At 41.5% G+C, this 25,460-nt stretch overlaps 1 long non-coding RNA gene across 1 annotated transcript; it reads left to right on the top strand.

The window, feature by feature from the left end:
- The first annotated feature begins 16,773 nt into the window (after window positions 1-16,773).
- LOC142826774 (uncharacterized) lies at window positions 16,774-24,250 on the top strand. The gene is made up of 5 exons (XR_016348626.1): window positions 16,774-16,966; window positions 17,398-17,652; window positions 19,049-19,108; window positions 23,486-23,563; window positions 23,655-24,250. It is a non-coding gene; the product is annotated as an uncharacterized LOC142826774 (long non-coding RNA).
- Window positions 24,251-25,460: the final 1,210 nt, after the last annotated feature.

Below are 25,460 nucleotides of genomic sequence, written 5' to 3'. Positions count from 1 at the left end.
AGTAAAGTGCTTAGGGAATATTGAAATCTTTCAGACTGTGTAACACAGTGATCACAAAATGAGGTTCCAATGTATTGTGGTTTCCAGACTTGCTTACAGTGGAGTTGAGCAAAGTTTATTCACCAAAAAAGATCATTTGGGTTTGACCGACCTGTTTGTGTGTTTCACATTTGGCACTTAAGAAAAAAAAATCCAAACTGAGGATGTTTTAAAATATTTCAATTTTTCTTTTTGAAACACTTATTTGTTTCTAATTTTAGCTAGATTTAACTAAGAGGTAAAATATAACCCCTAAAATAAAACAAAACATTTTGGCCATAGCTTCATTAAATGGAAGATCAACACTGCCAAGATCAATCTTCCAGAGTTCAATTTAGCAAGTCTAGTTACCACTCATTAAATTGAACTCAGAGGGGCCCCCCTTTGGCAAAACAATTCTGTAAGTTTCCCACTGTGGAGATGGCAGGGAAACTCGAAACAAGATACATTGACTCCAGTTAGATAATTAACTTACGTGGAGTTGTGTATCTTAATTTGATGTTCCCTTGTAGTGTAGACCTGGCCCTAGTTTCAGGTCAAATGCAATGTTTAGTTACCCCCAAAATTTGTTTTGGATATATCTTTTAGTTCAGTCATCAAACTGAAAAATCACTGATTTAATGAACTGTAGCCTATAAATCAATCAAAATAAAATCAGGGTTTATGTGCAACCAGCAAGGATTTTGAAAATGCAAGCTAGGCACATATAGAAGTGCAGATAGACTTTTACCTATGCACTTTTTATAATGTGGACTATAGTGATACCAATATAATCATTTCATAGGACAATTGGTGGGAATTTTGTTGGCACATATTTTCCATCATTGGATAACATTAGTGAAACCAGTAAAATGGTATTCTCCTAGCACCCTGAGAATAATTCTGAAACTTTATATAATTATGGGTGCCTAGATTAACGGTTGGCTGGAAGGATGGAATGATGAGATATGAATACAAATACAGGTTGAACCTCTGTGGTCTGGGACTCTGGTCTGACAACATCTGTGGTCTGGAAGGACCATGGATGTTATAGAACTAGAGAGCCCCAACAGCAAAGGTCACCAGTGGCTCTGAGCAGAGTCAGCTGATGGGGCCAGTTGGGCAGTGGTGCCTGTGAGGCACTACAGCCCGCAGCCAGCAGGTATGCCAGGAGATCCAGTGGGATGATAGGAATGCCACAAGGTCAGCGGGGATGCCGGGTGCTCCAGCGAGGCAGTGGGGTTGCTGTGAGCTTGGTGGGGCCACCAGGATCTCCAGGGGAACAGCCATAGCTTATGGAGCTGGGAGCTCTGGCAGGGCTGTTGTAGCTTGAAGGTCCGGGAGGCTGGAGTGAGAAGCTCTAGTGATTGGGGAGAGGAGCCCAGCAGAGAGGCTGATGTCCACACTCCCAGGATTTCTGTTGACCAGAAAACTTTCTTGTCCAGGACCAGTCAGGTCCCAAAGGTGCAAGACCAGGGATGTCCAACCTGCTATTTAATAGCTGTTTACACTGCCAGTTGTGTATAATACAGGTTGCACCTCTGAAAACCAATACTCTCTGGTCCAGCAACATCAGTGGTGCAGCAGGGCCACAGATGCTCCTGTACCAGGGAACCCAAGCTTAATAGCAGGAGGGCCAGCATCCCGGCCAGGGCTAGGAACAGCAGGGCTGGAGGAGCCACACAGCAATGCTAGGGCCAGAGACTGGAGAAACCCAACAGCTCATGGCAGTGTGGAGTTGGGGGTTGGGGAAAACTAGGTGACTGTGGTAGCATGGGGTCAGCAGCTGTAGAAGCCCAGGTGCCCATGGCAGCACAGAGCCAGAGAATCTGATAGTCAGCAGCAGTGCAGTGTCAGGGCCTAGAAAAGCCTGGCTACCTGTGGCAGCACAGGGCTGAGGAAATCTGATTGCACATGGCAGTGTGGGCCAGGGCCAGAGAACCCTGGCCACTGAAGTCAACACAGGGCCGACTGCAACGAAGAGGGGGCCAGAGGTAGGGGTCCGGCTGGCTTGGGGCCCTTGGCAACGGTTCAGCAAATTGTCATTCATGACTGGTCAGGTCCCAGCAGTGCAGAACCAAGGAGGTCAAACCTGTACTATGATTACTGACCATCATTTTGAAGTAACTATATCTATGGGAAGAAAATCTCTCTCCTGGTATATGTGGTGATAAAAGAATTTGGAACATATTTCTGGCTGCAAGTGCTTTTATTTGTGATATTTTTTCTCTTCAGTGTCAGGCATGTACCTTTATAGTGTTGAATAGTAGACCTATTCAGTCTCTTTCTTTCAAGAGACTTAGTAATTTTCTCTAAGGAACCTTTGAAGGATATGCACAATTTTGATACAGTCTAATGAATTTGATAGACCTGTGCTATTTTATTCTTCTAGAAAAGTGTTAAAATGAAAGCTTAAAAGTTTTGAACTAACTTAAGTCTGTACATTCTAGTATGTGTTTAACAGCTTCAAAGATTAGGCTGTGATAAGTTATTTTGATACAGTATTTACTAAAATGGAACCTAAGATCACTACATGTTTTTTCTGACGACTAAGTAACAACAAAGACTTTCTCGATATCTTCACATTTTTATCCTGTGTCAGCTGGGACTCAAGTAACAATATAGTGATTCAAAAAAAATATTTTTTCTAAACAAATGAATAAAATAGAAAAAAATAGGTTGCAGTTACTAGCTATAATATTCAGTATTTATTGTATAAAAGACGGGCTGAGTTCTGTTCACCCTCATTGTGTGCATTGGTCTGCTAATTGTGCACGTGCTCACATATGGAGTTGCCTGTTGTCAAGAAAGGTAGGCTGAGCTGCATGAACAAGTGAAGGTGTTTGCTTGCATAGGAAACTTTGCAAGTGCAGTGTCTATTTTGTTTTCAAAATGTCTACATTATGTAAGCTATGCTGTACCCCATGGTGGCTATATCTAGAACAAAATTATATACAACTTTTCAATTAAACTAATAGCGAAAGATATGGTCCAAGTGAGCTATGCATAGCTATTAATGCATCATTTGATGTGAGTTATCTTTTATCTTGTGGATACCATTAAAATGGAGAAGTCATCTAGAAAACTTAAATGAGATCCCAAAAAATTTACCTTCTTGAACTTGCAAGTACTGGAGAAATATCACCCTCCAGAGAACATACTGTTAGCCCCAGCACTCTGCAGTAGTCTGGGAGGGGCTGTGGGCAGAATCTCACCTCTTAAAAGAGTATTTGATTGGGAGTCAAAAAAGCTTTATTTCCTCATCTGATTTTAATGGAGGCAATCTGTTCTCATTCCATTTGGGAATGGTGACACCTTATTTGAGTTATTCCTGCCTCAATGATGTTGAAAATTTTGTAAATCATTTCAGAAGAGGAGGAAAAAGGGGCTTGGCATGACTTAATGTAGGAGTTTCAGTGAACAAAAGGACCCCAGACAATTCTACATCTCTCTGATGTAAAATGGTGTTTTACCTTTCTGGCTTTGTTCTGCAGCCTGATTCCTTTCAGAAATCATTCATGCAGGAAAGTTGTCCATATTTTATGTAGGTAGAGCCTTAAATTGTGAAAGGAGGTTCTGAATACTGAGCAGGTATGCCCAGATTTCATAACTAAGCAATTCATCATTTGTCGTCCTTACCTTCAAGGAGCACTAGGACTGTATGAAATTAAGGTACACAGTTTATCCGAAAGGAATAGTGATCTCATTTTACCTCTACATAGACAAGTAAAACTGAGAGGGCAAAGCCATGAGTATACTCACTGAAACCAGTGAAAATGCTCATAGAGTTAGACTAAGATGATACTCAGTGTAAAAGTAAAACTTGCAGAACCTAATTATTTTTTTAAGAAGGTAAAACTCTTCTTATGTGGGGGAGAAGGGGAGGTATTTTTAATTTCCTAACTAGGGTTGGTTGGCTTGGCTATTTCAGGCCAGATGAGTTGTTATGAGGAACAGAAATATTTGCTGCTTTGAGCTGTGGGGCTGTGTCTAGACTGGCATGATTTTCCGGAAATGCTTTTAACGGAAAAGTTTTCCGTTAAAAGCATTTTCGGAACAGAGCATCTAGATTGGCATGGATGCTTTTCCGTAAAAGCACTTTTTGCGGAAAAGCATCCGTGCCCATCTAGATGCGCTTTTCCGCAAAAAAGCCCTGATCGCAATTTTCACGCAAAACAAATCTGAGCTGTCTACACTGGCCCTTTTGTGCAAAGCTTTTGAGCAAGGACTTTTGCCCGAACTGGAGCAGCATAGTATTTCTGCAAGAAGCGCTGATTTCAGACAGTAGGAAGTGAGTGTTCTTGTGGAAATTCAAGCGGCCAGCGTAGACAGCTGGCAAGTTTTTCCGGAGAAGCGGCTGATTTTCCGGAAAAACTGGCCAGTCTAGACACAGCCTGGGTGTTTCTAATATTCAGTTGGTGATTCAAAAAAGTAAAATGAATTATAGACAAATAAGTTTAAGGTGGAATCATATATATAGATAGATAGATAGATAGTAGCCCAATGTCTGTGACTCTGTAATGCTGAAATGCTGGCTGTTCCCTCTGGGCGGCGCTGTTGCCTGAGTTATGTCCTTCGCCTCCTGCCATGGTGCTCAGCTGACTTCTGCACCCCTCAGCTGGGACCTCGGCGGGGAAGCAAGTGGCGCAAGTGGCTGTTTGGGCCCCGCAGGAGTGCTGCATGTGGTGTGCAGGGCCCAAACAGCCACTTGCACCACTTGCTCCCACACAGTGACCCGGCTAAGGGGTGCAGAAGTCAGCTGAGCACCATGGCAGGAGGGGAAGGGGGCAGGGCGGTGACGTACACGGCCAGAGGGCGGGGCCCGGCTGTGTACGTCACCGCGCCAGCCCCCTTTGCCTCCCGCCATGACACTCGGCTGACTTCTGTACCACTCATCTGGGCTGCTGCAGGGGAGCCCAAACGGCCACTTGCTCCCCTGCAATGGCCCAGCTGAGCGGCGCAGAAGTCAGCCGAGCACCATGGCAGGAGGCGAAGGGTGGCGGGGCAGTGACATGCGGCATGATAGTGGCTCCGGGCCCTGCCCCCTGGCCATGAACATCACCACCCCACTCCCTTCACCTCCCACAGTGGGGCTTGGCTGACTTCTGCGCTGCTCAGCCAGGCCACCGTGTGGGAGCAAGTGGCGCAAGCGACCCTTTGGGCTCTGCGCTCCCCATGCAGCACGGGGAGTGCGGTGCCCAAACAGCCATTTGGGGGGGGGGAGGAGGAGGAGGGGAGAGAGAGAGAGCCCGCCCACCCCAGGAGAGAAGGGTCTGTCTGCAAATCTGTTTATTCAAGAACTCCTCCTAAATGATAAGAGCAAGGGCCACCATATTTGCTATGCAGCTTTCTCTTCCCCTAACTTACAGCAAGGTCAGGGATTCATTGTTCCAGGAGAACTGGAAGCTCCAGGAAAAGGACAGAGTTTTCTATAACATGAAAAGGGAAGAGCTGCTGTTCAGAGGCATGTGATATAAGACTGGCCACTGGGGGAAGTGAGTCTGCAGGGGAGAACTCTCTTGGAGAGTGTCTACTGGAGGCAGCGGTACCACCAAGGGATTGGCCAACAGGACTGGAGCTCCATCATCTTGCCTACCAGCACACCAAGTAAGTAGCCCCCTTCCTGCAAACTCTTTCTCCCCTCCCTCCAGCTCTTGGGCGCAGCGCTTGGAGCGGGGAGAGAAAATGCCCTGGCAACTGGGAGGGCCTGGGGGGGGAGAGAATTCCTCTGGCAGCAAAGGGGTAGTCTGGGGGGAGAGAAAATGCCTCGGGTGGGCAGGCTCAGGAGAGAAAAGGCCTGAGCCAAGTGGATCCCCTGCTCTGAGCCCCACCTCATCCCCCAACACTCACTCTTGCACCTCCCCACTCCACCCAGCTTCCTCCCTGCTTCACATCCCCAAAGCCATACACTGAGTCCTGCACTCCCCACATCACTAGCCTCATGCCCTGAAGAACCTTGGCAATGTCAAGTAAGTCTGGGTATGTCTACACAACCCCCCTAGTTCGAACTGGGGGGGGGTAATGTAGTCATACGGAGTTGCAAATGAAGCCCGGGATTTGAATTTCCCGGGCGTCATTTGCATAAAGCCGGCCTGCGCCATTTTTAAATGCCGGCTAGTTTGGACCCCGTGCCGTGCGGCTACACACGGCATGGACTAGCTAGTTTGGATTAGGCTTCCTAATCGGAACTAGCTGTACGCCTCGTGAAACGCCTGTGCGGCATGCAGTCCAAACTAGCTGGCATTTAAAAATGGTGTAGGCCGGCTTTATGCAAATGAAGCCCGGGAAATTCAAATCCCGGGCTTCATTTGCAAGTGCGGATGACTACATTACCCCCCCTTGTTCGAACTATGGGGGTAGTGTAGACATACCTTGAGATAGTAACAATTAAGTAAGCTTAACATCCATTGACCTTCATTTATATTTCCTATCAAGATGTTTCACTGGGAACATATAGTAACAATGAACAAGATATACCCTCTTTAATTTTATGGCAAGTGCTCTGTGGTGCTTATGTGTACTGAGAGATGATAAACTCTAGCTAATTTTAAAGAAAGATGCAAGTACAAAATAAAGGCCTTTTCTATTATGATAAGAGTTCTGCGGATATTTTTGCATATACAATATAAGTGTCCACGGTAATTCCAATTATTTTCATTGCCAGAATTATTTCATTTTGCATTCCTCTTCATTCATTCTGGACTATCGGATGTGGAATAATAATATTAATAAACCCTGAAATGTAAGTCTTTAAAATATAGTTTATTTGTCTTGATGCTGAGGTCTATTCATGTGGAGACATCCAAGGCTAAGGATACTGTCCAGCTACAGAGGACTGCTGGCACACCAGTGTGTGGGGGGATGGGGAGGAGGGAGAAGATGGCTCTGTCTCAGGGAGGACACTGGAAGCTGGTTATTTCTAGAAGCAGGCAGTGCTCCAACCCTGCTCCCAACCTACCCATCATGCTTCTGGAGAGACATTATGATGCCCAGACTATGAAGGATGAACAATCACTCCTTAAGGTGGAAGAGGAGAAGATGTGTACTTCCAAGGCTGAGAGGTCTGTAGCCGCCACTCCCAGGAGGAAGTGTAGGATAGTGGTGGTTAGAGACTTTTAGGTGGTGGTCTCTTTGATCCTTCAAGACAAAGGTAGTGGCCCAGGCAGAGACAGATGCATGTTGGAGATGAAGGCTGTGAAGATGTTGTCACCGGGAGGGCTTTGACTTCCTGGACCATGGGATGCTGTTCCCAGAAGAACAACTGCTAAATAGATATAAAAAGTGAGAGGAGGAAGAGCAGAGTGAAGTGTCTTGCCTGAGCTCATCACGCAAACCAATGGCAAAACCAAGAGTAGAACACTAGTCTCATCATGAGTGTCAATACAGTATTCTATGTATTGGAATAGGCAGTCCCTTTGTTTCCTACTTTACTGACACTCCCTAATTCTTTCCTTATTGTTACTGCACATGCTAGTTATATCTTTTCACAACAAAAGCAATTTAGAAGGTGAGTTGCAGAAACTAAATATATAATATCCCATGTGTGTGCAGAAATATGGGCTGAACAAGTCTTTAGGCATCCAGTTCATGTGAGCTGAGTGCATACTTTGAGGCAGCTGAGCTGACAGCCACTGCAGATCCCTGGGCAAGGTGCAGGGGGCCCGGATCCGTGCCCCTGGAAGGGGCAGGGCCTCAGGAAGAAGGGCAGGACCAGGGACAGCCAGCCCTCAGCACTGCCCAGAATGTAGTGTGTGTCCCTCCCACCCCCAGCCCTCAGATCTGTGTGGGGCATCTAGTGTGGTGCCCCCATAGTAATTTAAAGGGCCTGGGGCTCCAGCCATCACTGCTGTCATAGTAGTCCCCAGCCCCCTTTGAATCACCAAGCCCTGGGGCAACTACCCCCTTTATGCCCCTCACCTATAATCAACGGGCTTACAATGAGGGATTCTGAGCAGAAAATTGCAGTGAGCCAACCTTTACTGTTTCATGTGTTGGGGTCTGATTTACCCCCTTGCTGCCTCCTGGAGCTGATTTCATCATTCCTAGTTTTGTTCTGATAGGTTGGGATGTAACACTCCATAACGTGTATGACTTCAGCAGCCCTGTAAAGTTTCTGGTGATCAACGAATGAGCACCTGGCAATGGAGGAGACGTGGTTTTCTTTCTCCCAATCATTATAGGGATTTAACTTTCAGTACCCTAATATCTACAAGGACCATCTCAGATTCAGGGTAAAGGTTAGTGATCATACTGGTGGGCCGCACATGCCTCTCATGGAAAGATGTTAAAATGGCCATCAAGTTCATCCAGCTGCATGTAGGAGAGTGGGAGGAATCAAGTTTCTAGCCCTCTTTGCAGAAAAATATTGGTAATTAGCAAATGGTCTATAACAACATCATAATATCAACTACTGAACTTTTCACACAATTTTTAAATGATTCAATCTCAAAAATATACTGAAATTAATATAGTTATATATGTTCCAAAAAGATTTTTTATTCCATTTTCAATGTAACATGATTGACATGTTTAAAAATACATCATGCATTTACTCCTGCATGCAATTATTTTCATCTTAATTGAAAAAACCCCACCTGTGTTTGTACTGTAGCCCGCAACACTATAAAATGGTTATTTAATATTTACAGACAACATATTATGAGACTTTATTAGTGACATTAAAATGTTTAAGAACATATGAAGGATTTTATTATTACCTCAAACTCAGTCAGGATAGGTTCAGGGTAGCAGTGATTCAAGAGAGGCTATACACATAGTAAGGGACTATTTTGTGGGCTTTCCAAATTACTCGGTGCCTAGTACCCAATGACATCATTAGGAATTAGATGTTTAAGTACCTTAGTGAATCCCACCCTAGGGAGCTTGAGTCCCCTTTTCAAAAGTGCCTAGGTAACTTAGCAACCTAAATTCTATTGGAAATCAAAAGGGATCTGGGCTTCTAAGGGTGCATTTACACAACATGGTTTAAGTCAAAATAAGCTATGCTAATTGAACTACATCAATTGTGTAGCTTATTTCAAAATTGGGAGCATCTACACAGCACTTATTTTGAAATAGAGCACTCTTATCTGACTTCCCTTACTCCTCGTACAATGAGGGTTATAGGAGTCAGAGTAAGAAGTCCTCCAGCTTGACAGTATTTCAACATTATTTTGAAATAACTGCCTGCTGTGTAGACACGGACGAAGTTATTTTGAAATAATGTTGCTATGAAGACGTAAGAGATGTAAGTATTTCTGAAAATCTGACTTACTGTGATTAAGAATGATAGGATTTGGTCTATTAAGTGTGAGGTCCCAGAACTTGAGATGAAGCCCAAGCCAGGAATACCTACATTGCAAAGAAATAACCCCCAATACTGAACCCTATAATTCCTGAGAAAGCTGGCACAACCCAGCTGTTCTTATTGAATTGCAGTGTATACCTTAGAGCAGAGCTATTCAACACATGGCCGGCGGGCCTCATGCAGCCAACAGCCCATTTGTTGGCAGCCCACAGTGCAATTTGGGTTTATGCAGGTCTCAACATGTAGCCCATGGGTGGAAGTCAAAACAAAGTAGTACAAAATATAATGGTCTTCTGTTGATATGTGTTTTGGTAGTTAAATTCCTGGACTGTCATTGCTCATTAAAAGTGCTGTCATATGGGTGGAAATTGGGTACATATTGTGTTTTACTAATATCAGCAGAACTGACTTAAATGGGGCCTACGTGTTGTGTACTTCTGCTTTAATCTTCATGTTCATGCCTGTTGGTGTGAAAGAAGCTATTTGCATATGCATTTGCATGTATTTGCAACCACACTTAAGTTGTGGCCCTTGGTATGTGGTGTGAGTATCATTGTGGCCCCCAGAGCTTCCAAAATTGAGTAGTCCTGCCTTAGAGAATATGGATTCCTTATGCTAGTTAAGAGCTAATATGAATGTCCTTTTATTAAAATACGGGACATTTCAATAACGGAATAAAGGTCAGCATATAAAAAGAACTCCTTCCTGGTTACAAATTGTCTAGTGGATTTTTTACAGTTATGGAAAAGAGGTCTCTGGGAAACCCCAGGGAAATGACATGAAAAAGGAGATTGGTTCACATTTATAAAAGACCAATCAATCAATGTTTTCTTTCATAAAGGAATTCGGAACAATGGAGACTATACATGTAGATTTGAGCATCTGAAGAAGAAAACATAGCATTATTGTTCAGTAATTTCCCACGTGTCCTTGAGGTAGATAAGTGCCGTTACACAACATGCCCCAGATCTGTAAAGTTAGAACCTTTTGTTCATTAAACTGGCAGCTGGTAATATCTGAGGTAATTTGTTTTCCCTTAATCTCTTAGTTGCTAATGTGATCCAAATATATGGCTAAATGTCCTTGAAGTAATTAAAATGCAAATTAAGGGGAACAATATATCTGCCAGAGAAAACCCTGGGTCTATTGGGTAAATTATTTTTTCTTGAGATCCTTAATTTTAACAAGTTGTATTACTCAGCATTATGGGGAAGAATAAAGTTCATGATTAGCATGGGCCTGACTAAACACATCAACATGACAGAGGTCCATTAGGAAAATAAATTCACTCATTCATAATCCAGAAGAGGTACCAACTACGCCATTAAAATAATTTATATTATTTCCAAATCTGGCAATTTTAGATATTAAATAAGTAATATTTCAGTTTGCGCTTACCCAGTCTACCAATGTCACAAGCTTCTGTTATACTGCAGTGTAATTACACACTAGCTTACAATGTAATCTTTGTCCACTGAAAAATTATTAAATATATATAATTATGTATTTTGTTTGAATAACTAAATAACTAAAAAGACATATTCAAGGCTGTAGGTGCCCTAAAACACATTAACAATGTAATTTAAAACTCAACCGCACTAAAAGTAACATTCAGTAGGAGCTCAGCCAGGCAAATTCCTCTTTCCCCTTTCTTCTTCCAGGAAGCTTTCTCTCAATCTTCTCCAAAAGCTCTTTCCAGCAGATACTTTTTCTAGGATGCTCAGAAGGTCCCAACATTCAGGATTATCTGGGAGCAAGGGGTAGCAGTTTGTGGAGTTCCAGAGCTATAACAACATTCTGTGCCAGCAGCCCTATATCTTTTTATAACTAGGAGATCCAACATCACAGTGATAATTATCCTGGGAACATTTGCATGTATTTTATAACAATTTTTAAATGGAACAATTTCCAAAACACACTGAAAACTTTGTTCTTGCCACCCTTTATTATCAATTTCCCAGTAAAATCAGTGGGAATTTGGGGACTGCAAAGATTGCAAGATCATGTCTTAAATCAACATGGTCCAGATCTTGTCAATCTTAGTTACGCTGGGCTCAGGTTCCAATCACATTTACCATGATGTATATCTGATATCACTGAGTTCAGAGTCTGCCCCACTGTGCAGCAGCCTGTTTTCTGAGTAGTCTCAATTATTAAGGTGCTACTTTAAGAAAAGGTGTTAGACTCTGCTCTCTGTTTGTAAGCTAAGTTTCTACTTGTAGTCATAAGGGAGACTGTCTGTAGTCATTATGGACATGGCTGTAAATCACATTACAAACACACTTCTTCCTCACATGGTTAACATCTCCTCACCCTACCCCCCACCCCCACATCACCTATTGTGAATGGGATCCTAACCTGTCTTTAAACACTTTTTTCTTGGGATTCAGATTTCAGAAAAAAGTCAGATATGTTCATGTGCTCTTTCACATTGGCCAGCATAATGGCATTTAAATAGGCTGGAGATGATGGTCTGTACAATCCCCATACTGGGCCATAATCCCCACTACAGAAAGAATGTGGATTCATTGAAGAGGGTCCAGTGGAGGGCGACCAAAATGATTAGGGGGGTTGAAGCGCATGACCTATGAGGAGAGGCTGAGGGATTTGGGTTTGTTTAGTCTACAGAAGAGAAGAGTGAGGGGGGGATTTGATAGCAGCCTTCAACTTCCTGAAGGGAGGTTCCAAAGAGGATGGAGAGAAGCTGTTCTCAGCAGTGACGGATGGCAGAACAAGGAGCAATGGTCTCAAGTTACAGTGAGGGAGATCTAGGTTGGATATTAGGAAAAACTATTTCACTAGGAGGGTGGTGAAGCACTGGAATAGGTTCACCACCTTCCTGCTCCAAAAGATACCTACTGGCACTTTTTTCCCCCTTCTGCATCATCAGAGTCGGGGAGGTGGAAATGCCCATCATGATCCTGGGCAATGCAACCAACCCCTTGTTCTCCTGGCTCATGAAGCACTTCATTGTCAGGCTGAGCAGGTGCTGCATGGTGATGGAGTATGTGTTCAGCCACTTAAGGGGGAAGTTCTGGAATCTCTTCACCTGCCTGGACCTCACGAGCAAAACATCCCCTTTGTGGTGGTAGTCTGCTGTGTGCTCCACAACTTCTGTGAGAGCAAAGGGGAGACTTTTCTGCCAGGTTGAGGGGGCAGAGGCTGAACAGCTGGTCAGGGCATGTAAGCAGCCAGACACCAGTGCCATTTGGAGAGCACATCAAGGGGCTGTGCTCATCAGGGAGGCCTTGAGGAAGAGTTTCACTAAGGCCAGCTGTGATACTCTCCCCGGGGCCTCTCCACAAGGGGCCCCTGAATTTCTCCTCTCTTTCCTCTCCTACCCCTTCCCTTTATCTGCCCTCCCTTCCCACCTTCCTTCCCTCCTCTGTAGAGCAAATAAAAACAAGACTGTTTATTTGGGGGATATACAACATGGAAGGGGCTAAGGAAAGAACCTGGCACTCTGAATGCCAAAGGTGGGGTCCTTCAAGAGACCTTAAAAATACCTTGCCTCTATTGGCTTCTGCTTTAAAAACTCCCCAAGGTCACAATTTCTCTAGCCGTGGGAGGTAGTTGCCACCACCAAGTGGGAAAAAAAACCCCACACCTTTCTTCTTGAACCCAGGAAGAAAGCACTTGGATTTTTTCCAAAGGGGCACCCCAAAGCTCTTTTACTACAAGAGAGCTTGGAAAAAAAAAGAGAAAAGAAACTGCAGTCCGTGATAGCTGACCTCTCAGACTTAGGCATGCATACACAGACCTCCTATTCCCTTCCAGGACACAAGAATCAAATCATCAGCTTAAAAAGGGTGATTTTTATTAACAAAACAAAAAGATATACTTGATAAAGCATACTTGGTTGCTATGTGTTACAAAGCAGCTGAGAAAAAAACAGATTAAAATACAGAGAATTTGTATCTCTGGAATACAGCTTAAAATACAGTGTTTGGGCGTGGGGGCATATAGACTCAACACAGAGAAGTTTAACCAAACAATAAAACCAAAAAAAACTTGATTGCGACTTGACTTCCCTATTTATTTATGATCCATGCCTTAAAGTCCAGTTCATTTCCATGCCCAGTATTCTTCATAGGCAGTTCTGCCTGGTTCAATTCATCTTGCTTCCCTAACTCCTTGCTTAAAATTCATACAAAGAACAACAGCCAGGTATGTCTTCCAATCCAAATCTCAACACCTTCTCCCATTGGCTCTCCTGGCTCCCTGCCAATGCCCCCTAGCTACCTGAAATTAACCCTTTAGTAACCAAATGCTGGCCAGCACTCCTGTCAATCACAGATTATCATGGGGATGAGTGCTCCAAACTGTCATTCCATGTGCACCCAAGTGCACAAACTGTTGTGTGATCCCTAGGATGAGTAGGTCGAGTGAGGAGTGCACAGCCTCTTGCAGCCCATCACCTGTTCCCGTGTTTGCATAGGGAAAGTTATAGAACTAACCTGAAGTGCCTTCCCCAGGATCCTAAAAATGTGGGAGACATCCTTTGAGGAGCAGGTCCCAGCTGGTGGGCATGATCGCCTGGCTGGCCTCCTCCTACTTCTCCTTGTTCACAACCCTTCCCTTGTGAAGGCTGACACAGGGTGTGTCCTGGCTGGACTAGATACTGATAGGGAAGAGATGGGGGAGGTGACCAGACCCACTCCCAGGATGTCATTGAGCTGTTCATAGAAGTGGCACATGTGTGGTACTGCTCCAGAGCATCCACTCTGCTCCCTGGCCTTGTTGTAGGCCTGATGGAGCTCTTTTTATCTGGAGTTGGTCGAAGGTCTGGGGTGGCCTTTGTTGGCCAGGCTGGCAGCCATCTGACCATAGACATCAACATTTCGCTTTTTGGTGTGGAGATCTTGGATTGTTGTTCTCCTCCACTCAGACCTTGATGAAGTCTAGGATCTCTGACCAGTGTAGGCCGGAGCTCTCCTGTGTCCCTGGCCATGCTAATGTCCACACTAAGGGTATGTCTACACTTGCAGCCTAATTCAAAATAGGCTGGAAATGTAGGCATTTGAAATTGCAAATCAAGCCCGGGATCTAAATATCCCACACTTCATTTGCATGTTCCCAGCCAGGCACCATTTTCTAAATTGACAAGCCCGGAATAACTGCCCGCGTCTACACGCGGCAGTGAAATGGGCATTCTAAATAAAGCCCTAGTTCAAAATACCCATTGTTAAACCTCATTGCAGGAGGAACAGGTATTTCAAACTAGGGCTTTATTTCAAATGACCGTTTCACTGCCGCGTGTAGAAGCAGGCAGTTATTCTGGGCTTGTCAATTTCAAAAAAATTGGTCCCTGGCCGGGAACATGCAAATCAAGCACGGGACATTTAGATCCTGGGCTTGATTTGTAATTCCGAATGCCTACATTTGCAGCCCTATTTTGAATTAGGCTGCAAGTGTAGACATACCCTAACATTATTTCAAAATTTTGAAATAAGTGTTATTCCCTGAGGAAAGCAGGAGTACAGATTTTGAAATAAAGGGCTTGGTAGTGTGGATGCTCTGCTTGTTGTTTTGAAATAAAGGGGAAGGATTACTTCAAAATAACTCCCTAGTGTAGACTGGTGCTAGAAAGGTATGATCCTGGTTCAGAAAGGTATTTAAGCACATGTCTCTTTTGAAGTATATGACGACTTAAATGGTATTGTTCAAATACTTAAGGCTAGGCATATGCGTAAGTGTCTCTATCTATACTTTTTAGAGAAATTTATACAGCATCCTAGTCAATTACAGACCCTTATTTGGCTTAATTCCAATGAACAGGTCTGCAACAATTAGATTTTTATTGATAAGTGTTGATGAACATCAATTTCGGTGTACCAATGAAATATAGTTCTATTGATAGTTGACATTTACAAATAGGCAAAGTAAGAAAAATGCTACATGAGAAGTTTTTGATTTAAGGATATTTTGCATTATTTGATGTAATGTTGATAATTTGTGTGTTAAACTTTTGGTCCTCAATATCTGTCATTAAACAGCAGGCTGGCCCCAATCATTTCCCTAAATTTAAAACATTTAAATATAAGACTGTCTATGTTAGTATTGACAAAATTATGAAAGTCAAATTCTGCCAAATCTACTTACCAATAGAAATATGTTTTAATGTAAAATGTTATGCCATAAGCTTGAACATAATCAATAAACTATCATTAAAACCAATGGTCATCTTTTAAGAATGAAAAGTTTGTTGTTAATGTGTGCATTTGACTGCTCTTTAGAAATCTATATGTATATTTTATGGTCATAGAAATATACCATTTCATGTCTGGATAGCTTACCTGATTTTAATGTATTTTATTATGAAAAAGGCAATCCTTCAATATTTTTATCACCATGGGAATACCTAAATAAAAATTGTATGATATAGTCTCCTAAAGTCACTCTATATTAAAGTGTTCTTGGTACATTGAAAGATAGATCAATGGACTGTACAAATGAATATCAGTCTACAAATACATAAGCTTACACATGCTGAAAATGAAATGAAATGCATGCTCAAAATATAGATATGGCCAGTGGTATTATTTGGTAGACTGCAGCACTGAATTTTCAAAAGAATGTATACATCTACTCAGCCCTATATTGTGTTTCTTATGCCAGCTTATGACAGAATTTTAAATAACTAAACACAATTTTCCAAAATCACTGGGAGTTAAGGTGAGAGTAAGGACAGTGACATATAACAAGTTAGCAGTTATTTCTAGGATTCCTTTCATGATGTAATAATATTTATGCCAGGTGAAATGAGTTTTAATTAGACATCTTTCAAGCCACTGTACAAGGAGCTGTTTGTTAGTAAATGTGGTGAGCCTTAATACTCAGTTTCAAAACATACAATAATTTCATGTTGTATCAACATATCAGAATGAAACTTAAAGCATATCTGGCATATTTATATTATTACCGTGAAAATTCTGAATTGTGCCATTGGGAAAAGACAGAATAAGTAAATATAAAAACAAGTTAGTATTAAGTCTGTGCAAGGTTTCCAGTTTATTTTCAGCTGTTTCGATGAGGGTGACCACCTTTGTTGAATGGAAATAGGAAGAAAACAGAAAAGAATAAGGGACAGCAGTTTATTTTAAGGGACATTTTAAGGGAACATAATTTCCTTTTGTATATTACATATTTTTCTCAAATGCATGTTTCAACTCTTTTCAGGTATACAATCCAATTATCATAAACTTCAATCAAATGTACTAAAACTGATGCCATTATAAACATTTAATCATATCTTAAAATCAGGGATGGATGGTCACACAGAGGGTTAATTCAATCAAAGGTGGCCTTTAGGTAAAAAAAAAAAAAAAAAAAAAAAAAAGGACACTTTAGCAACTGAAACTTATCCATTTCTAGCTTATACCTAGCCATCACTAGGTTCCAGAATCTAGCATTTTGATTGGCAAGTATTTTTTTCTTTCTTTCAGATCTCTATTCTTCACATGGCTATACTAGAAGATTTATCCAGAATTGCTGCAGTCCTTAACTCAAATGAGTTTTGTTTCTCTTCATTTAAATCATCGCTCTGGAATGGGGCTGGGGATGAGGAATATTGCGTATGCAGGCTGCTCTGAGTATAGAAGACAATCCAAACCTTGTCTCATCACAGCTGTTTGATGCCAGGTGTGAAGCACCTATATATGATTGTTGCAGCTGGTACCACTGGAGGAGGGGTGCATGTCACACAGCTGGGGGACGGACAAGACAGACACACATTTATAAAATATATAGAATGATTTTAGTTTTAATTACTCCTTACTACAGTGGTAACTACATAGGGAATGTAGAAAACTAGACACAAAACTGGTAAAATTCTATAGTTATAATTACATTATCTGAGGGGAAGCTCATGCTGAACTCCTTGGTTTGGACTCCTGGAGTCTGAATCATTCACACAATCCATGGGCTAGTGAAAGAAAGGAGTAAATAGGACTTTTCAACCACAGCAAATGTACGGATCTATAAGGAATGATGGCATCAGCCCCAGTAATCCTACAACACCTGTGAGAGCAGAAGCCTTTCCTTTGCTCTGACCTATGTTTATATTTCTTAAGGAACTACAACTGTCTGAAGATCCATATTGGACCTACCATACATATGCCAACTTTGAGTCTTTTCCCATTGACTTCAACTGGGCCAGGATTTTACCTCATAACTCCTTTCTGATGAAGCTCATATAGTTTAGAGTGGACTCTGAAGTAAAGAAAATAGCAAAAATAAAGGTGAAGTGTCCTAGAGAGAGAGAACACAGAGGCTCTATAAATATTCTACCTACACATAAAAGAAGGAAGCTGCCCCTGCCTTTAAAGGTAAATAAATGGAAAATGTGGAAATATATGGAAATATAGTAAGCTACATTGAAAATTGGTAAAATTGTATAATTATAATTACATTATCTAAGGAGAAGCTCATGCTGAACTCCTGGGTTTTATGCTCCAGTCCAACAACGAAGAGCACAGACTCATTTCTCTTTAGTTACATACTAATCATGACACTATGGAGAGGGAAGGACATGCTACCGTGCTGCTAATTTTCTCCCTGTAACTGTCAGAGACCTTTCTTACTCTTTTTATTATTCTTTGTAGTATGCAGGGGAGCACAGTCTCAATAGTACATATGTATTTACTTCAGATTATTTGGTAGTTAAATTCGGGTACAAATGTAATTAGCAATTTATTTACTTGCATTTTTGGAGGACAGAACAACCAGTTAGTTCCCTCAGTAATTATATGGTTTTTCTGTTCACAGTAATTACCTTACCACTATATGTGGGTTTATTATGTAATCTCATGGTGAACACTTCTGGAAGGCTGAATATTCATGGTTCATTTGAAAGTTTTCATTTTGGAGGAACCAACTGCCATTATTTTAGTTTACAACGTTTGTTTTTAATTTACCAAACTGAAAAATTATTACAGGAGACAGTCTAAGGCAATGTCCAGACTACCACTTTTTCTCAGAAAAAGGTACGCAAATTGTGGAGTGCAATTTGCGTACCTTTTTTCTGATTTTCTTTGAAGAGGCTTTTCTGAAATTTGGTCTATCTACACTGGCCCAAATTTGAGAAAAACCTCCTCTTTCGGAAGAGCCCTTCTTCCTTGTGAAATGAGGAAGACAGGGTTTCTGAAAGAGCACATCTGCTCTTCCATAAAAAATGTTGGAAGAGCAGACGCAGTCCCTGGATGCATAAACTCCATAGTCTAGAAACAGCGTGTCTTACTCTGTTTCTTTTCATTCCAGAATTTACACAAGTGCCAGTGAACATAATTGTTTTCATTTTTTCCTTTATCTTTTGCTGAGAAAATATGTACAGAGCTTATCAGAATAGCAGCTTTTGATTTGGAAAGATGATTTTCACTGATTGTATAAATCTTTAAACAAAATGATGGTTTGGCTCTATGTAATGTTTCTGAAGCTTTGCTCCAAACGTCTGTTTTGATTTTTCGCTCCCCTTTTTCCCTCTCCATATGAAATTGGAAATTAGAGTAGATATGTCAGGTTAACAAGTAAAAATACAGCTGTCTGATTAACCTGTGATCATTTTGATCACATCATGTTACATCAGACTAGATATGATCTAACATAAAGTTATTGAAATGCAACTCCAGGTAAAACTGTGCAATTTGTTTAAGGTCAGAAATTTTGAACTTTTTCAACCAAAATCCATTAACTTGACTAATTCATTACTATCCTTGTTTAACAAAGAAAGCAGATGCTGTGTGAAAGACTGGCCATTTGGTGGACCAAATCACCCAGAAAAAAAAGGTATGAAGGAGAAAATATAGAAAGAATAGTATACAGAAAAATGCCTTCATATAATCATAGAACTAGAAGGGACCTCGAGAGGTCATAGAGTCCAATCCCCTGCCCTCATGGCAGGACCCAGTACTGTCTAGACCACCCCTGATAGATGTCTATCTCACCTGCTCTTACATATCTCCAGAGATGGAGATTTCACAACCTCCCTAAGCAATTTATTCTAGTGTTTCACTACCCTGACAGTTAGGAAGTTTTTCGTAATGTCCAACCTAAGCCTCCCTTGCTGCAGTTTAAGCCCATTGCTTCTTGTCCTATTCTCAGAGGCCAAGGAGAACAAATTTTCTCCTTCCTTCTTGTGACACCCTTTTAGATACTTGAAAACTGCTATCATGTCCCCCCCTCTATCTTCTCCTTTCCTAACTAAACAAGCCCAATTCTTTCAGTCTTCCCTCAAAGCTCATGTTCTCTAGACCTTTAATCATTCTCTAGAGCTTCTCCAATTTCTCCACATCTTTTTTGAAATGTGGTGCCCAGAAATGGACACAATATTCCAACTGAGGCCTAAACAGCACAGAGTAAAGTGGAAGAATGACTTCTCATGTCCTGCTCACTCCTGTTAATGCATCCCAGAATCATGTTTGCTTTTTTTGAAACAGCATCGCAGTGTTGACTTATATTTAGCTTGTGGTCTACTATGACCCCTAGATCCCTTTCTGCAGTACTTCTTCCTAGATAGTCGCTTCCCATTCTGTATGTGTGAAACTGATTATTCCTTCCTAAGTAGAGTAATTTACTTTTGTCCTTATTAAACTTCATCCTATTTACCGCAGACCATTTCTCTAGTTTGTCCAGATCATTTTGAATTATGACCCGATCCTCCAAAGCAGTTGCAATCCCTCCCAGCTTGGTATCATCTGCAAACTTAATAAGCGTACTCTCTATGCCGTCATCTAAATTGTTGATGAAGACATTGAACAGAACTGTTCCCGAAGCAGACCCCTGCAGAACCTCACTTGTTTTGTCCTTCCAGCATGTCTGTGAACGGTTAATAACTACTCTCTGAGAATGATTATCCAGCCAGTTATGCACCCACCTTATAGAAAGCCACATCTAAGTTTTATTTGCCTTGCTTATTGATAAGAAGATCATGCAAGACCATATCAAATGCATTACTAAAGTCTAGGTATACCACGTCCACCATTTCTCCCTTATCCACAACACTTGTTATCTTTAAATCCTTGTTAACCCTTGAACAAGCAGAGATGGGATGTTTGTAGATAGAGATAGCAGTTTATTTATTAATACTGAAGTGGTTTCTAAGGTTGAGAATGTATGTAAATGACAATGAGAATAGCAGTATATTAAACATTTACCCAAAAAAGTATACATGCCCACAGTTTCAGACATCTGGTATAACTTCATAGCTATCTATAATGCATGATGCTTTTAAAAAATGCCATTGTACAGGGTAGTTCGATCCTTCTGTTGACATCTTATGCTAGCAAGATTTCAGATCCTGCAATCAAATGCTGACTAATTACTGATGACTCATGTCATGTGTGGCTCATCTGCGCCTTCTGCACAGGCAAGTGGCATTGGCATTTGGTAGAGGTACGAGTTGTTGGGACTAAAACAGTTCAGTTAAAACTATTCAAAACGGAGGCAGTGAACTTTAGACCCAAGAATTCCATTTTGATTAGAGTGCCTGTCAGCAGTCGGAGAATCTGAACTATGCTGGCTCTTACCAGCCAGAACTGGTTTTCAGAACATGCCATCACCCCAGGGTGGCGCACCACAGAAGTGAGTTTAAGGTCCTGCACAGCTGCTGAGGAATGTTGCATCTTCCATCTATGCTCCTGTCAGCATCAGACCACCATAGCTGTGACAAGGAAGGGAGAAGAGTTACGATCAACGATCAGTGATCCACCACCATCACAGATGTTCTTTGCAGAGCTCTCCCTGGAGCTCCTCCCTGAGAGATTTCAAATAGCTTGAGGATAGTAGGTCCCAGGCCTCGGCAGCACGGCACCATCTAGGCTGATAACCTCTGAATGTAACAGGGGTTTACTTTCTTGGGGTTCTCTCCTGTCCTCTCTTCTTTTCCTCCTGACCAACAGGAACATTTGGGCCGAGGCTTCATGCCTTCCTGATGAAATCCCTACACTGCTATATACTGTTATTTAGTCACGGTTGAGTTAGGATGCTTACTATCATTTGTGTGATTGTTTTAGTTCTTATATAAAATCCCCATTTTTCCCAGTTATTGTAATTTAATTCCCTAATACATTTATCTTATTTTAGAGTGTCCTCCTTTATTTATACATCACACTGGGAGGGCGCACTGGGGGGTTACTCCAACCAATGATAGATGCAGGAAAAGGGGTTGCATCCTCTGAAATTGTGCATGGAGGCAGGAGAAAACCCTGAGGAGTTGATATCAGAACCTGAAGGATGTGTTCCAGATAGATAAAGTCCGGGACAGGTGAATGGACTGGAACCCAGGACTGGAAAGGTGTGGTGAGAGCTCTCTACTTATGAAGGGAGAAAGACATTAAGTAGGTGGTTGGGATATACAGAGCCAAACTTCTGCTTGAAGAATGAGACCTTTGAATTGGGGTGGGACCCTAATGCAGCAAGGCGGGTTGGGGACTCCCTTTCTAACTGTGTGTGCATGGAGATATAAATTCTAAATTGGAGTTGGAGCTGGGGGCGGAGCGGGGGGGCAGTGGACTGAATAAAGTGTACCCCAGAAGGGGGTATTTAAATTACTTTTGCACTGAGGGTGTGAAGTTTAAGAAGGAGAAAAAGTAGAAGGGTGCCACAAAGTAACTTCCGGCCACCAGGCTGACTTGGGTGGCAGCAGTCCCTGTTACAAAATCACCAGTCCCACCTCTGCTGAAATCAATAGCATTAAAACCAGAAGGATAATAGAGCATTGTTTAGCTCAATAGAGAAAGAGCAAAACCTGATAATAATGGGAACATCTTTAGCAATGGCACATACAGTGAAATGCCATAAAGGACTGGCAAGCTCTGTAGTGTGCAAAATATAATGTTGATACTTTGCTGATATTGTTGGATTCATTTTTTGTCAGCAATATTAAGGTTCCTCAAAATATGAATTATTTCTTATGCAACAAGTTTTATCGCTGTGCCTAATAAACGAAGCAATATTTACTCGTTCAACTATATTTTGGACAGGTAGAGATATTTAAATCCCGCACAAAAGTTATTTCATAGTTAAACTAATATTTTATCAACCGTCTCTGTCTCCTCTTCATACTGGTGTGTAGCATTTTCAAAATGCCCCCCAAAGTTTGCCATGGACATGATTCAAAGTGCTGAGCAAGGAGTTAGCTTGGCACAAACTCCTTTTGAATGCAAATGGGAGTCTCAAAGCTAAATCTCTGTGCAATGCTTTGAAAATGTAGGGGTAGATAATCTACACTAAGGAGTAAAAATAGCTGTTGTTTTGCATAACAAGCTTTCCATAGTGCCATGGTTATGGTGTCAATGTTAAATGTCTGAGGAGACTGACACTTGCTTTTGGTGCTTGTAGGAATTTGACAAATTCAGACTTTGAATTAATTTAGATTCTGTGTGAATCTGTGTGCCCTATTCCAATTTGCCTGCAGCTCTTGTTACACAAATTCCATTAATTAAAAGCATTGCCCTCTTTCTCCTGTAACTCTTATACCAGCAGGTCTCATTACAATAAATATTTCCTTAAAGGCACTTGATGACATTGCCTGTTCAGTAAGGAGTATTGCAGGCAGCCTCCTTAACTTTCTTCTTTACTCATAAATATGAAATATTGTAGATCATCAAACATCATTCCTCATATATTACTGAAGTTATGCTCTCTGGTGGTAACCTAGATACTACTTAGATTTCATTAACATCCTTAGTGACTTTTTAAAGCAATAATGATCAAGGTGCAGGTCATTTCTTGGGGATTAATGACTGACTGGGAGGAGTTGAAAGCACAAGGCACAGCTGAAGGCCATTAGCTTCAGCCAGGCACTACCCCTCAGGGAATTTAACTAGAAGATGAAAATAAAAAGCAGAATAGAAGCATAAGGATATTTTTGAGTGATTACATTGGTATGTGTAAGCCTTTTATAAGGAGTTATCACTCTGTACTTTAACCCAATTGCTTGAAACTTCTTTAATCTTTCAACATGTATTTATTAACTGTCTTAGAAATGTGTCAATATTAAATATAATTATATACTTTGTGCATAAAATATGCTTTGGAAAATGGTGGGGTGTATGAGTCCAATTATAACAAAGAGGTTGCGGTGAAAGAAAAAAAAAAGAAATTCACCAAAAGAAAGGTGAACTATTTATGTAAAATTTGACATTGTTTTTTATTTCTTCACAGCCCATACAGAGGAGTATCAGTATTTTGAGGAGTCACTGTGATAACTTTTTAATGACAAAAATCTGAGGAAGTTGAAATGTAAGAAACTTTCTCACTCTTCTATTCAAAATTCAAACCAATTTATTTTATAAGGCATCTTTCATACAAAGTACTTTAAAATTCTTTACAGTGAGAAGTAAAATAATGAGATGGCACTCATGGAAACAGCTTCAATGAGACTCATACAAACAACACAGGAAAAACAAATGAAATTGAACCTACTTGAACAGCACGAGCTTGAACTTTTTCAATAAAACCTAAGCTAAGCTTTGATTTACATAATGAATCATATGCTTTTAACTTGGCTCTGGAGGTAGGCTTTGTATTTGACCTGTTCCAAATTAGCTCCAGTTTTTGTACACAGATGGTTATAGTCAATGAAATCTGTCACCTTTCCTATTTCATTTACACTAATCTTGCTTAGCCACCTAATAATCAAGGTTTAGTTTGTGATCTAAAAATTGAAGCAGGAAAAAAGGGTGCTTAGGCTATTGGTTTCATTTACCCAGATTGGTGTAGTTGTTATATCACATTATTACTGTTGAACCTTAACTAGATAATCAAATCCCTACTTTATAATTTACATAAAATTCACAAAAAGAAACAAACTGACAAAGAAACATGTAATAACATGTAATAAGTCTTGCATGGGTCACTTGTACTGGCATGTTTCAAGCGCTTTTATTTTCTGTTTGTGAACATTCAGGGTATGTCTGCACTATGAATAAGGTTGAATCTAATATGGCTGATTTCTTACCACCCAATTTTATGAAGTTGAAGGACCACGTCTTCACTGCAGGGAAGAATGGAATGTAGTACAAAGTAGCACATCCCTATTAGGGAGCCTACTGTTTACTCAGAAAGTGAAGCACCATGGGCAGCTTTGAATTCTGGGCTCCGATTGCAGTGCCTGTTGGATCCAAAACCTTGCAGCAGGTGGTTAGATAGGCTCATGTCACCAGTGTCACCATTTACTCCCTTCACCATTGTGTGAGATAAAGAGGAAGCAGAGTGATTGTGCTTTATGGTACCCTGGTCACCTGTGTAGATGCCATATCAGTGTGAACATGAGCCCGCTTTGCAGCAAGCCATTGTGATGGTGACCTGTGTTGTAGTGCACTACTGAGAGAGAGTACATATGTCGTGCTTCCAAGAAGAGGACAAGGACGAAGCCTGGTGTAGCATGGAGGCCCTGCTCATGCAAGGCCTGGCGCTTATGCTAGCACAGCCGCCTGTCAATCCTCTGGACACAGTACAACACTGGTTCTGTTGTTATGAGACAAGCTCAGACTGGTGGGACCTCATTGTGATGCAGAGATGGGATGATCAGCAATTGCAGCAGAACTTCTGAATATACAAGGCCATGTTCTTAGAACTTTGTGAATGGCTTTCCACTGTCTTGAGGCACCAGAATACCTGAATGAGACCCGCTCTCACCATGAAGAAGCATGTGGCAATTGCCCTATAGAAGCTTGCCAGGCTAGTCAGCTACCATTCAGTGGCTAATCAGTTCAGAATAGGAAAATCTACAGTGAGGGCTGCTATTGTATGAATAGCCAAGCCCATCAATAACATCCTGCTTCAGAAGGCTGTGACTCTGGGAAACATGGACACCGTAGACAGAACATGGGGCCATAGACAGAATGCACATCCCCATCTTGGCCCCCAACCATCTTGCCTTAGAATACCTCAACCATAAGGAGTATTTCTCCATAGTGCTACAGGTGCTGGTGGATCATAAGGGTGGTTTCTCCAACATCAGTGTGGGAGGGTTGGGAAAAGTACATAATTTTTGCATCCTTAGAGACTCCTGCCTCTTATAAAAGATGCACAGTGGCACCTTTTTTCCACGCAGAAAAATCAGATCCAGAGATGTGGAAATGCCTATTGTGATCATGGCAATCCAACCTACTGCTTGCTTCATGGCTCGTGAATC

This window comes from Pelodiscus sinensis, chromosome 2, assembly GCF_052426305.1.
Source record: "Pelodiscus sinensis isolate ZL-2025 chromosome 2, ASM5242630v1, whole genome shotgun sequence".
Classification (NCBI taxonomy): domain Eukaryota; kingdom Metazoa; phylum Chordata; order Testudines; family Trionychidae; genus Pelodiscus; species Pelodiscus sinensis.
The sequence above is the reverse complement of the archived record's forward strand: the minus strand, read 5'-3'. Positions and strand labels throughout refer to the sequence as shown.